An 11413-nucleotide genomic window follows, 5' to 3' on the forward strand; every position below is an offset into this window, starting at 1 on the left:
TACATCCGAAGCCTTTTTGTACATGTGAACATTTTTAAAATACATGATTAACATTTTTGTCAAATATATGCTTTGATATCTACTTTTTTCATATACATTGTATATTTTTCGTATACATAATGATTTGTTTTACACATGTTTCAATTTTTTTGAATACCTAATATGCCTTTTTTCAAATATAAGTTTTTATGCCATTTTTATACACATTGTATATTTTCTCTATACATCAGAAACATTATTTTTATGCATAGTTAACATCTTATAAAATATATGCTTTTGATATCTACTTTTATTAATATAAGTTGTACATTTTCTGCATAGATCAAGAACATTGTTTACACACATTTAGCATTTTTGAAATACATGATTGACTTTTTTCAAATAGATATTTTTGAACATTTTTCGAATATGTGTTAACCATTTTTTCTCAACTAGTGAAACCCCGCCCGTTGTTGCGTTGGTTGATGAATTTGAGTTGAAAATGAGAAAAAATTAAAATTATATGTGACTTAGTATATTTGATTTTGTATAGTTATGAAAATATTTATTGAACTTAATTAGAGTAATTAATTGAAAAATATTTTCCCATGGTTGAATGTTGTGGTGGATCTTTTCCCATGCATGATTGCATGTGGAGGTGGATCTTATCCCATTCATAATTGTATGATGAGGTGGCATGATTGCATGTTGAGATAAATAAGTTAGTGCATGTGTTCTCTTAGTACTATAATAAAGATGCTACCCAAGACGTTGCTGCGAGAATTGGATGCAGTTATTTCTGTAAGATTTGGCAGCATGAAACTTTAGTTTTTGTATTAGAAGTATGATAATACAAACTGAAGTACATACAATTTATTAGCATGACACATGTCAATGCGAGATTCTTCATATATAATTACATGGTGAGGTGACATAGTTGCATGTTAAGAGAATTAAATTTAGCGGGGCATGCATGATTGCATGGTGAGTTGGCATAGTTACTTGTTAGGATAATTGAGTTAATGAGGATCAATTATTTGATGGACATACTTCATGACGTGGATAGGCTGCATGTCAAGATAAATAAGATAGTAGAGATGAATCTCTTAGGCATATATGATATGATATGTTCAAAGTGTTAGATGTCACTATTTTTTTAGTTTATGCTAACAGGTTATTTACATTATGTTAACATTTTTTTCAAATTCATGTTTTTTTTAAAAAAAATAGTAAATTTAAGTTTTGAAGTTTATATAATTAGAATTTTTTTAGAAATATAAGCAAATAAAAGGACTAGCAAACAATATTGAAAGAAACGAAGGGAAAATCAAAGCCTACTGGGCCGGCCCGGTCGTGCGTTCCTTGACGGGCGCGTGAGGTCTATATCTTGCTTATAGCGAGATGATAGGACCCCTCGCTTGAAAAATCTACTCTAATGGGCTGGCCATTAGCGCTTATTTTAAAGAAATATATTAGAGAAAAAAGGGAGAGCGCCAGCGCGCTGCTGCTAGCCACCTAGTCAACGTCCAGCCCGTGTTATGTTTGTAGGGCTCGACCTACTTGATGGAAAACAGCCGGGTTTTCACTAGTTTTCCAGGGTTTATTCGTGCTTTCTAGGCCTGGTGCTTTCCATTGGTTTTTTTCCTTCTTTTCCTGGGTTTTCTTCATTTCTTTCTCTATTTTTACAGTTTTATTCTTTTTTTTTCTGTTTTCTTTTGTTTCTTTCTTGGTTTTAACGTCTCTTTTGTATTCTATCTTTTCTTATTTTTTTGGTTTTGTTTCTTTATTTCCCATTTATCATCTATTATTCTTTTCTTTTCTCATGGGTTTTTATGGTTTTTCAATATGCATTTTTGGTATACCTAATATATTTTCCTAATAATCATTTCACATTTTTCAAATACAATTTTAATATTTTTTGAATACATTGCGAACATTTTTCTGATAAACATTTTAAATATTTTATGCTTTATGAAAAGATACAAGGATTTTTTGAATACATGGTCAACATTTTTCTATAAGTTTTAAATTTTATTTTCAAATGCTTGAGTAACATTTTTCAAATACAAGATTAACATTTTTTAATACACAATGAATATTTTTTTCTATACACATTTAGCATTTTCCAGATGCTTGATTAACATTTTTCACATACTTGGTCAGCATTTATTTTAAAATGTTTTACTCACATTTTTTTCAAATACAATATTAATATTTTTAATACATGGTGAACATTTTTTCTATACACATTTAACATTTTCACATACTTATTCAACGTTTTTTCAACTGCTTGATTAACAATTTTCAAATATAAGATTAATTTTTTTCTGAAGTGAAAATTTTGATCTGCTGGTATTTTCGCTATTTTTGCACGGCAGACATTTGTATATATGTCTAACCCACATGTAGAGCAGAAAAAAAACAATGTTTTGTAATTTTTTGATCAGATTATACACGTACATGGTATGTTTTTATTTAAAAGAGGGTAATCTTTGTGCCTTTTACTTTTTTATTATCAGATTATACACAAACATGGTTGGTGCCTTTCTAGTTTTTTGATCAAATTATATACATTCATGGTACGTGTCATACCCACATTTTTTTATGTGAGCGTGTCAATCCCACATATTTTTACTTAAGCGTGTCAAATCCATTAGTTTAAGAGTATAATCGATTTGCGCTCCTGCGCGCCAAAATTCAAATTTAAATTAATTAGGCGGGGTGGCAAAACTTTCGATCCTAGCCAGCGCGCTCGATTTCCGACCAAAGCGATACGACAGCAAACGACAACAATGGCGATTGGATCCAACCTTGCGCCGCCTCCTCCGTCTGGATCCTCCCACTCCCGTCGACCTCCGCCGCCCCCACCATCGACGCAAGAACCACTACCACCGTCGCCATCGAGACCACAGAGGATGCCGTTGCAACGCCGGTGGTGGAAGACGCACCGCCGACGCCGCAGGCAGCCGCCCTCGGGAGGAGAATGTTGGCCGCTGTAAGCCGCGGCGACGAGCGGGCGCAGCGGGCGCGTGTGCGGGCGTGCGCGGGCCGCATCGGGTGCGTCGGGCCCGTAGCTAGTGCGTGCGTGTGTGTGCATGGGTGCGCGTGTGTGCGCGAGGTAGCCATGCCGTAGATGTAGGCGGTCGTTCAGGTTGATCCGCAGGGGGCGCGCGTGGGGATCGTGCGGGCTCAGGGCACGTCGTTCGCGTACGTGCGTGACGAGGACGCAGCCAGAGCGGCCAGATCGGACGTGCGGGCGGGCCAGGGACGTGGAGTACGTGCTCCTACGGTGACCCAAGTATTTAACCCCAGTAGGGGATCCTTGTAACGGTGCTTGGAACAAGTTCGTGCTCGTGGAATATCAGGCCGATCAGAGCGGCGGCAGTGTTCGTGCGCTGGAAACCTGGCTTTGCTTTTCCTTCTTTTCTTGTGCCGATTGAGTCCAGAGAGAGAGGTGCAGCAGAGAGAGGTAGAGCTAGGGCAAGGCATAGCCACGGCAACAACAATTGGTAACAGAGCTTCGGTCCGGAGGAGCTCGCCGGCGATGGCGCTCGTCCCGTGCGGCGGCGAAGCACGGTGATGCCGTGCGTGCGGGGAGCGCGGCGGCCGCAGCGGACCTGCGCGGTGGCGCGGCGTGGCTCGGCGGAGGGAAGGCCAAGCTCCGGGACACGCCGGATCGGCCGCGTTGATCACGTCGGAGTGCGATCATGGCGCGAGCTGGAGGTGTGCGGAGCGTGGCAGAGCAAGCCGCGGCGACGGGCTCACCGCATCGGGCGCGTGTATGGGCGCGCGCCAGACGTAGCAGGCGCACCGGGAGCGCGGGAGTGGACCGCGTCAAGGCGCTGGACCTAGCTGCGCAGATCGCGTACGTGCGCGGCGGGAGCGCGGGCCGGGAGCGCGGGGACGTGGGACTGCGCGCGAAGGGCACGGCGGCACGATGGCAGGCGCGGCAGCGATGTCAGGGCGGTGGCGGCTACGACGACGACGTCGACGGCGCGACGGAGCGCACGCTGCGGGTGGACGGCAGCGTCGAGGACGTCGGTCTCCTCTAGGCCACGGCTTAAGGGGAGAGTGTTGGCCGCTGTAAGCCGCGGCGACGAGCGGGCGCAGCGAGCGCGTGTGCGGGCGCGCGCTGGCCGCGTCGGGTGCGTCGGGCCCGTAGCTAGTGCGTGCGTGTGTGTGCATGGGTACGCGCGTGTGCGCGAGGTAGCCATGTCGTAGATGTAGGCGGTCGTTCAGGTTGATTCGCAGGGGGCGCGCGTGGGGATCGTGCGGGCTCGGTGCGCCTCGTTTGCGTACGTGCGTGACGAGGACGCAGCCAGAGCGGGCAGATTGGACGTGTGGGCGGGCCAGGGACGTGGGGTACGTGCTCCTACGGTGGCCCAAGTATTTAACCCCAGTAGGCGATCCTTGTAACGGTGGCTGGAACAAGTTCGTGCTCGTGGAATATCAGGCCGATCAGAGCGGCGGCAGCGTTCGTGTGCTGGAAACCTGGCTTTGCTTTTCCTTCTTTTCTTCTGCCGATCGAGTCCAGAGAGAGAGGTGCAGCAGAGAGAGGTAGAGCTAGGGCAAGGCATAGCCACGGCAACAACAGAGAAGCCCCTGCACGAGACAATTCTCCACATGATCTGGTGACGCAAGCCGGCGACCCACCTGAAGAACTCCGTGCCATGGGCTGCTCTTCTGGACGCTCCCGGCGCTTCTCGTCCATGGCGTGATCTCCGCTGCCGCTACCTGCAACCACGCTGACTGATCTTGCTCCAGTTCTTCCACTTCGCGTACAACTAGGCAGGTTCTGGCCGGAGTCAGCCACCGTGGCACTCCTCTACCAGGCCCGCTGCATCCTCCTCGAGACCATGCTACCTTTCTCTTATTCCCTAATGAGGCCACGGTCGCAGCCATTTCGCGGCGCTGCTCCCATCTATAGATGCGTTGTTGTGGCGCTCCTCCTCTCATTTTCTCCATTAAAATGTTTAAGCAGGAAATCAATGGCGCTTTCTCGCTGTGCAGGGGTGGACATGTTCAGCGCGTGTGGGATTTCTCAAGTTCAAAGCTGCCATCGTTGATGAGGAGACTGGACCCAAGGTGAGCAACATGTTTCTTGATGTAGTTTTGACGTGTTTACCCATGCATCTAGTATTAGTCTGTGTATATACTTTGGAGGTTAAGACTAACACTGTCAACTGTAGATTATCAATGTTAGAAGGGAGAGAGATGATTGGTGGAATAGTTTGTTGTATTGCTTGAGCCTCGTGGGCATATATATAGGAGTACATGATCTACTTTGAGTACAAGGCAAGCCAGAATATTTTCTAGCATAACCTATGTTTCCTAATACAATCACGTTACTCAACATCCCCTGCAGTCACAACGGTAGCGACGCAGACGGTGAGACTGGAGAAGAATCCGAAGGCAAGCCGACGGACACCCCCACAGTCGTAACGATCGACGCATCGCGGAGTCGTGGCTGGAGTGGAAACCAACGAGGTTGCTTAAGCAGGCGGTAGCCCTTTGTGCCGTTTGTCGATGTAGCCGAGAGCCGAGGATGGTGTAGCCGTGGTCGAGGTACCCGTGCGAAGAATGTCGTGGTCGATGTCGAGTCGGGGGGCCGATGTCGAGGATGTCGCCGTGGAGCCGCGGGCGCAAGAGGGCGCCGAGTTAGCATGGGCGCAGTGGGTCGAAGTAGTGGTGCGCCGGGAAGAAGACGTTGTTGACGACGCGTCGCGGCGGGTTGCCAAGCCCATGAACACATCGTAGATGAAGGCACGCACCGATGTTCCCAGCACCGGGCATGCATAGACGGACAAAGACGAAGTTGACGAAGCGCCACACCAGGCTTGCCAGGCCCGGGGAAACGTCGTGGATGAAGGCACGCATCGGTGTTGCCAGCACCGGGCATGCATAGACGAGGACCTGCACAAGTTGTACGCCATGTCGGAGGAGTCGGAGAGACCAGCAGAGAAGGACTCGGCGACGGTTGCGGTGTCAATCAGCGCGGAGCCGATGTCGCCTGCGGTTTCGGAGTAGACGAAGTGGTCGGGGTAGATGACTGCGACGCTGGCGATGGGCCGGTGCTGGACGAAGACGAAGGATGTGGACGGGCAGTGGCGGCGGCTACGTGGGTAGCAGCGGTGACCAAAGAAGAGCAGCGGCCTGACGGCGGCGGTGGCGGCTAGGTTAGGAGCGCGACGGCGGTGCTCGAAGTAGGCGAAGAACCCGACAACATAACGAAGACCGGCGCGGACGGTGGCGTTCCCGCACCAAGGGAGGTGGTGCGACGCATACGACGGGAAGTCAACGCGCGTGGACGACGAAGTGGACCGTGGGCCGCCGCGCTACGGCCCGAAGGGACGACGCAGCGGCGGCGGACAGGTCGGGGTGACGGCGGGAAGACCTCGGGGCGGCGGCTGGGACCGCGGGCCGCTGCGCGACAGCCCGAAGGGGCGGCGCAGTGGAGGAGCTTGGGTCGGTGCAACCGCGGGGACGGCCTCTGGACGGCAACGTGGACGCGTGCCACGCTCGCTATGGCCTGACGGGGCAACGCAGTGGCGGCGCGAGGGTCGGTGCCGCCACAGGGACGACCTGGATCGGACGGCCTCTGGGCGACGGTGGTCCGCGGGCCACGGTACTACGGCCCGAGGGGCGACGCAGCAGTGACACGGGCCAGTGCAGCTGGGAGAAGAACCACGAGGCGGCGGCGCTGCGGCCCGACGGGGCGACGCAGCGGCAGCCCATTGCTCGATCGGTAGAGGGATGCGCTGAACTCGGGACGGTGTTCACGGGGCCTGCGGAGGCGCGCGGAACCGACGGACCAGGTCGGTCGCACGGCGTGGATGAGGCGGATCGCGGCGGCGTGCGGGTGATCAATTCGATCGCGCGCGAGGTCGGGGACACCGCTCGGTGGAGGTGCAGTGGCAGTGGAGTCCGAGATGAAGCCGGCGGCGGCGGGCGGCAGGGCGGCTATGATTTGCTGCCACATGGCGCGAGGCCGCTGGGTCGGGGTGATGTAGGAGTCCCGGTCGGAGCACGGCGGTGACGGTCGGCGTAGATCGACGGTCGGTCCGTCGCGCGAACGGCGGCGGTGAAGGGCCGCCGCATGACGCGATGCTGTCGGGTCGGGGCGACCGGCGGGCCGACGCAAGGACGCCGCGCGATGCCGCCGGGTCGGGGCGACCGACGGGGAGACGCGCGGACGACGCGCGAGGCCGCCGGGTCGGTCAAGAAGCCAACCGATCGCGCCGGTGTTGGAGTAGAGGCGCACGAGGTCGACGACGGCGATGGGCGACGCAAACCGAATCACATGGATCAGAAAACCAAAAAGAAGATGTCGATCAAAGTGATCGGCGAGAGAGAGAAAACCGGGATCAAAGGATCGGGGAAAAAGACTCTCTAGGGGCAGTCGGCCAACACGTCCGGCGAACAAACCCTAGGTACGGGCGGCGCGGCCCCCGACGGCGGTCATGGAGGCCGACCGCCCTGGGGCGGCGCGCGGTTGCGGAAGCAGCGGCAGCTAGGGTTTGGATCGTGATTAGGCTGATACCATGTTAGAAGAGGGAGAGAGAATTGGTGGAATAGTTTGTTGTATTGCTTAAGCCTCGTGGGCATATATATATATATATATATATATATATATATATATATATATATATATATATATATATATATATATATATATATATATATATCAGAATATTTCCTAATCTAACCTATGTTTCCTAATACGATCATGTTACTCAACAATCAACACTTAAATAGCAATTGATGTTTTTCTACTGAAATATGCAATCGCTAGGAGTTCTATTTTTCAGTTAGCACCAGTGCAGCAAACATGAGTAGCACAGACTATTGGGGATATGATAGGCAAACAATTTGCTACTACTATCTCTGTCCAGGTGAATAAGTCATTCGCGTAGTTCTAGGTCATTGTTTTGAGAAATTAAATATGTGTTATATGTCATGAAAAGTATATCACTAGATTTCTACACGGATGTAGTTTCTAAATATATATTTTTTGTCACATATAATACATATTTAGATGATTAAATCGTCGACCTAGAACTACGTGAATGATTTATTCACCGAGACGGAGGTAGTATCTCATTTCTATTGTATCCCATCACATGCTCAGATATCAAGGTGCATTAAATCATTACATATGAGGATTAAAAAAATTTCACCAATGCATAAAAAGTTCCTAATTATTTATTGGTGACGCATGCATGCATTGCAATTAATGCATTGGTAAACATAATTGTTTGAGGAAAACGAGCGTATTAATTGAGTAATTTTGCAAACCACCAAAATTATTCTACCACTCATCATCTACATTGATTGGTGAGCCCTATAAACCGGAAAGGAGGAAGTAACACAGAACATATATGTGAACGCGTCATTTCTACCACTTGGTTTATGTGTGTGATAGTCTAATTAGCTGAAATCTTTTGGAGTAGGCTGAAGGTGGAGGAGGGCGTGTATGGCATTTGATCCGAACATTGCACTCAGGGATGCTCTAATATTTAAGAAGGCCTTGTTTCTTATATTATTATTGTTTTATCACATTGCCATCAAATTAAATTGCTTGATTGAGTAAGTAGCTTGATAATGTACTAGTAAATCTTTGCTATCATTACTGGCAAGTTTTTGGAAGTAATCTTCCAAGTCAAGCACTTGTGTATCATCTATAGTAATCTTAAGTTTTGCTATTTTTTTCTTCTGACTTTTTCATATTTTTTTCATAGGCTTCTTGGCTGCATCTTCCATGCTACTTGGGACACTTGTTAGACCACAAAGCGTCAAAATTCTTCATTTTCTGTTAATACAATATTACGTGAAATGCTTCTTAATAGTGCTGCTTGTTTAAAAATACTATGTTACACAATCTATTTTGTTTACTTTTGAATAACATCAATGCAAAGACAAACCTGCATTTGCAATCTAATTTAGCTACTTAATTACATTTATGTTTGCTTTAGGAAAGTACATATGCGCATGTAAAATTGTTGCATTGTCTAAGGTCCAGTTCCAAGCAAGTTGAAATGGAATTCATTTAGTTAGTGTTTATAACATAGGCTAGTAAGTATTTGTAGCTTCAGGTACTACAATCATGCCACTAGTTCTGGAGAGTGATAGGGAAAGGAGGGCATTCCTCGCGGAACATAAACGCAGCGGTGATGTGTATGCTAAGCTAAGGGGTGCAGTGATTACATGTTCTTTAAACGTTATAACTCTAGCTCTAGGTTATGCATGTTCTTTAATCATTATAACGTATTCCCAGGTTTACTATTTTATTGGCCCATTCGCGTACTTGCCTAGGAATGTACTAAATTATTTTTCTATTTTAGATTCATAATTTGATAGATTGTAAGCTTCTTACTGGTATTCTTGTTCCTTGTTGTCTTGTTTGTTTTCGTCTAATGAATACGCAACACTATTGTGTTTCATTAATTTATAGGCACCTAGAGGAGTTAATTTCTAGACTTGATGGACAAGAGAGAGAGCACTTGAAGAGATGGAGAGGAAGCAACAAGAATTGGAGGTTGTGAAGAAGGGCCAACAAGACAAGAGTGAAAGCCTCGGATAATAAGCAATAGAAAATGGATACATTGATTGGTTTTCTCTTAAAGGCTCGAGCAACTTAGTCCCAATCCAAACCAGATGGTATATGAAGGCCACCAGGTAACACTTTTGTGGACCTTAGTTATCTAAATATTACTTTGCAACTTGTATATTCTTGTGAGTGCCCAAACTTGTTAATTCATGCTATTTATCTAAGATGATTGAATTTATAATTTGATTTGTAGTTTATTTCAATTTATATTGTGATTTGGCTCTAACTTATTTATATGATGTAGTTTGATGTGAATTAAATATTTACTTTCATATGAATTCGGTAATATTGGATATGATAATTCATTGTAATTTAATTTTGAAATAAATTAAATATATCCCGATGATGTTAAGTCAATGAATGCTGAAATAAGTGATGCTAGTTTAATCAATGTCCTATATAATTTGGCAGTGGGATAGTATGTCCTATGTTGACGTGGCATCAAGTTAGTGACATTGCTCTGTCACTAAGTATGGTAGACTATGGCATATTTTTATCTAGCATGTCACATTTAACGACCGTAATAGAAATACCAAGTCGATGTCATTGTCAAAAATGTCAATGAAGGTCCTATTTTTAGTGACATTTAGTGCACGCGCCATCACTACGAGTATTTCGTGATAGGGATTCTGTGGCGATGCTCATGACGCATATAAAACATCACTATGATGTATTCTATGACATTTTTGGCTATTCCATGGCATTCTTTGCCTCGTCATAGTAGGCCTGGTCTCTTGTAGTGGTATATAGAATGATAATATAATAGCATGAAACAATAAAAAATGATAGATACATTTGAGACGTATCAAGTAGAAAAGACTTAAGATACATTACTTTGTTCCTTATAACCATCGTGTAGATGCTTAGCTGCTACATTATAACGAGGTTGGAATCATCATTAAATCATCGATTACAAACTATATGGTTGACTACTTAGTAAGTAACTTAATTAATGAATCATCTGGGCGGTACTCGGTTTGGGTTTGGTGGTTAACTATTGAGAGGCTCCCACAGGCCAATGTCTATGGTCTACCTGTTGGGATGTGCACTTCCGGGAGACAACCCAAGATCAAAGGGATTGTACGAGTTCCAAGTTAAGTAGCTTCCATGTATAAACATGAGTCAATATGGGCTCAATCTTGACCAAGTAAGTTGTGGGAACTCAATCGAGTAGACTGGCAGATGTAGGTGTGTAGGTTGGATTGAATCTACCTATGGATGTGGGCTACTACTTCAAAAGTCTCGTCTTAGTCTACCAGGCTACTTCACAAAAGAAGTTTAGTAGAATAAGGATATGATTAGGTCTCGCGGGTAAAGTACACAAACCTCTCCTGAGTGTATAAACAGATCTTGATTAGTCGTGTCCTCGGTTATAGTTAATTTGAGCAACTTGGCCAAGAACTGTCATCTTGATCTCATTGTCTCTTCTTAATCTAAAAGGTGATGGGTTGAACATGGCAATACAACCACTAGGAGGTGTACCCTGTGTCCAAGCAAACGGCCGAGGTGTACCGGGAGTGTCTTGGTATTGTATGAAGAACCAGGGTGTACTAGTGTGTCCTATGTATAGACTAGACCCCCTACATACAAAGTTAGGATAAAACCTACTGCTTTCTGCAAAGAGCCTTCAACTCCACTTATCCCCCAAGATGCATGTAGGTGAAATAGGGATGTTATAATAACTATAGAATCTTGTCGATACATTCATTGTATTGACCTTAGTGGCTGCAACGTATCATGTTGCAGGTGACTATATTAGGAGTGGTCATACGTAGGGTCTCGTGCCTCCACTCGACATACTTCCTAGTGGTGTTGATGGAGCCTTAC

The sequence above is a fragment of the Triticum dicoccoides genome, chromosome 1A (genome assembly GCF_002162155.2).
Source record: "Triticum dicoccoides isolate Atlit2015 ecotype Zavitan chromosome 1A, WEW_v2.0, whole genome shotgun sequence".
Lineage (NCBI taxonomy): Eukaryota > Viridiplantae > Streptophyta > Magnoliopsida > Poales > Poaceae > Triticum > Triticum dicoccoides.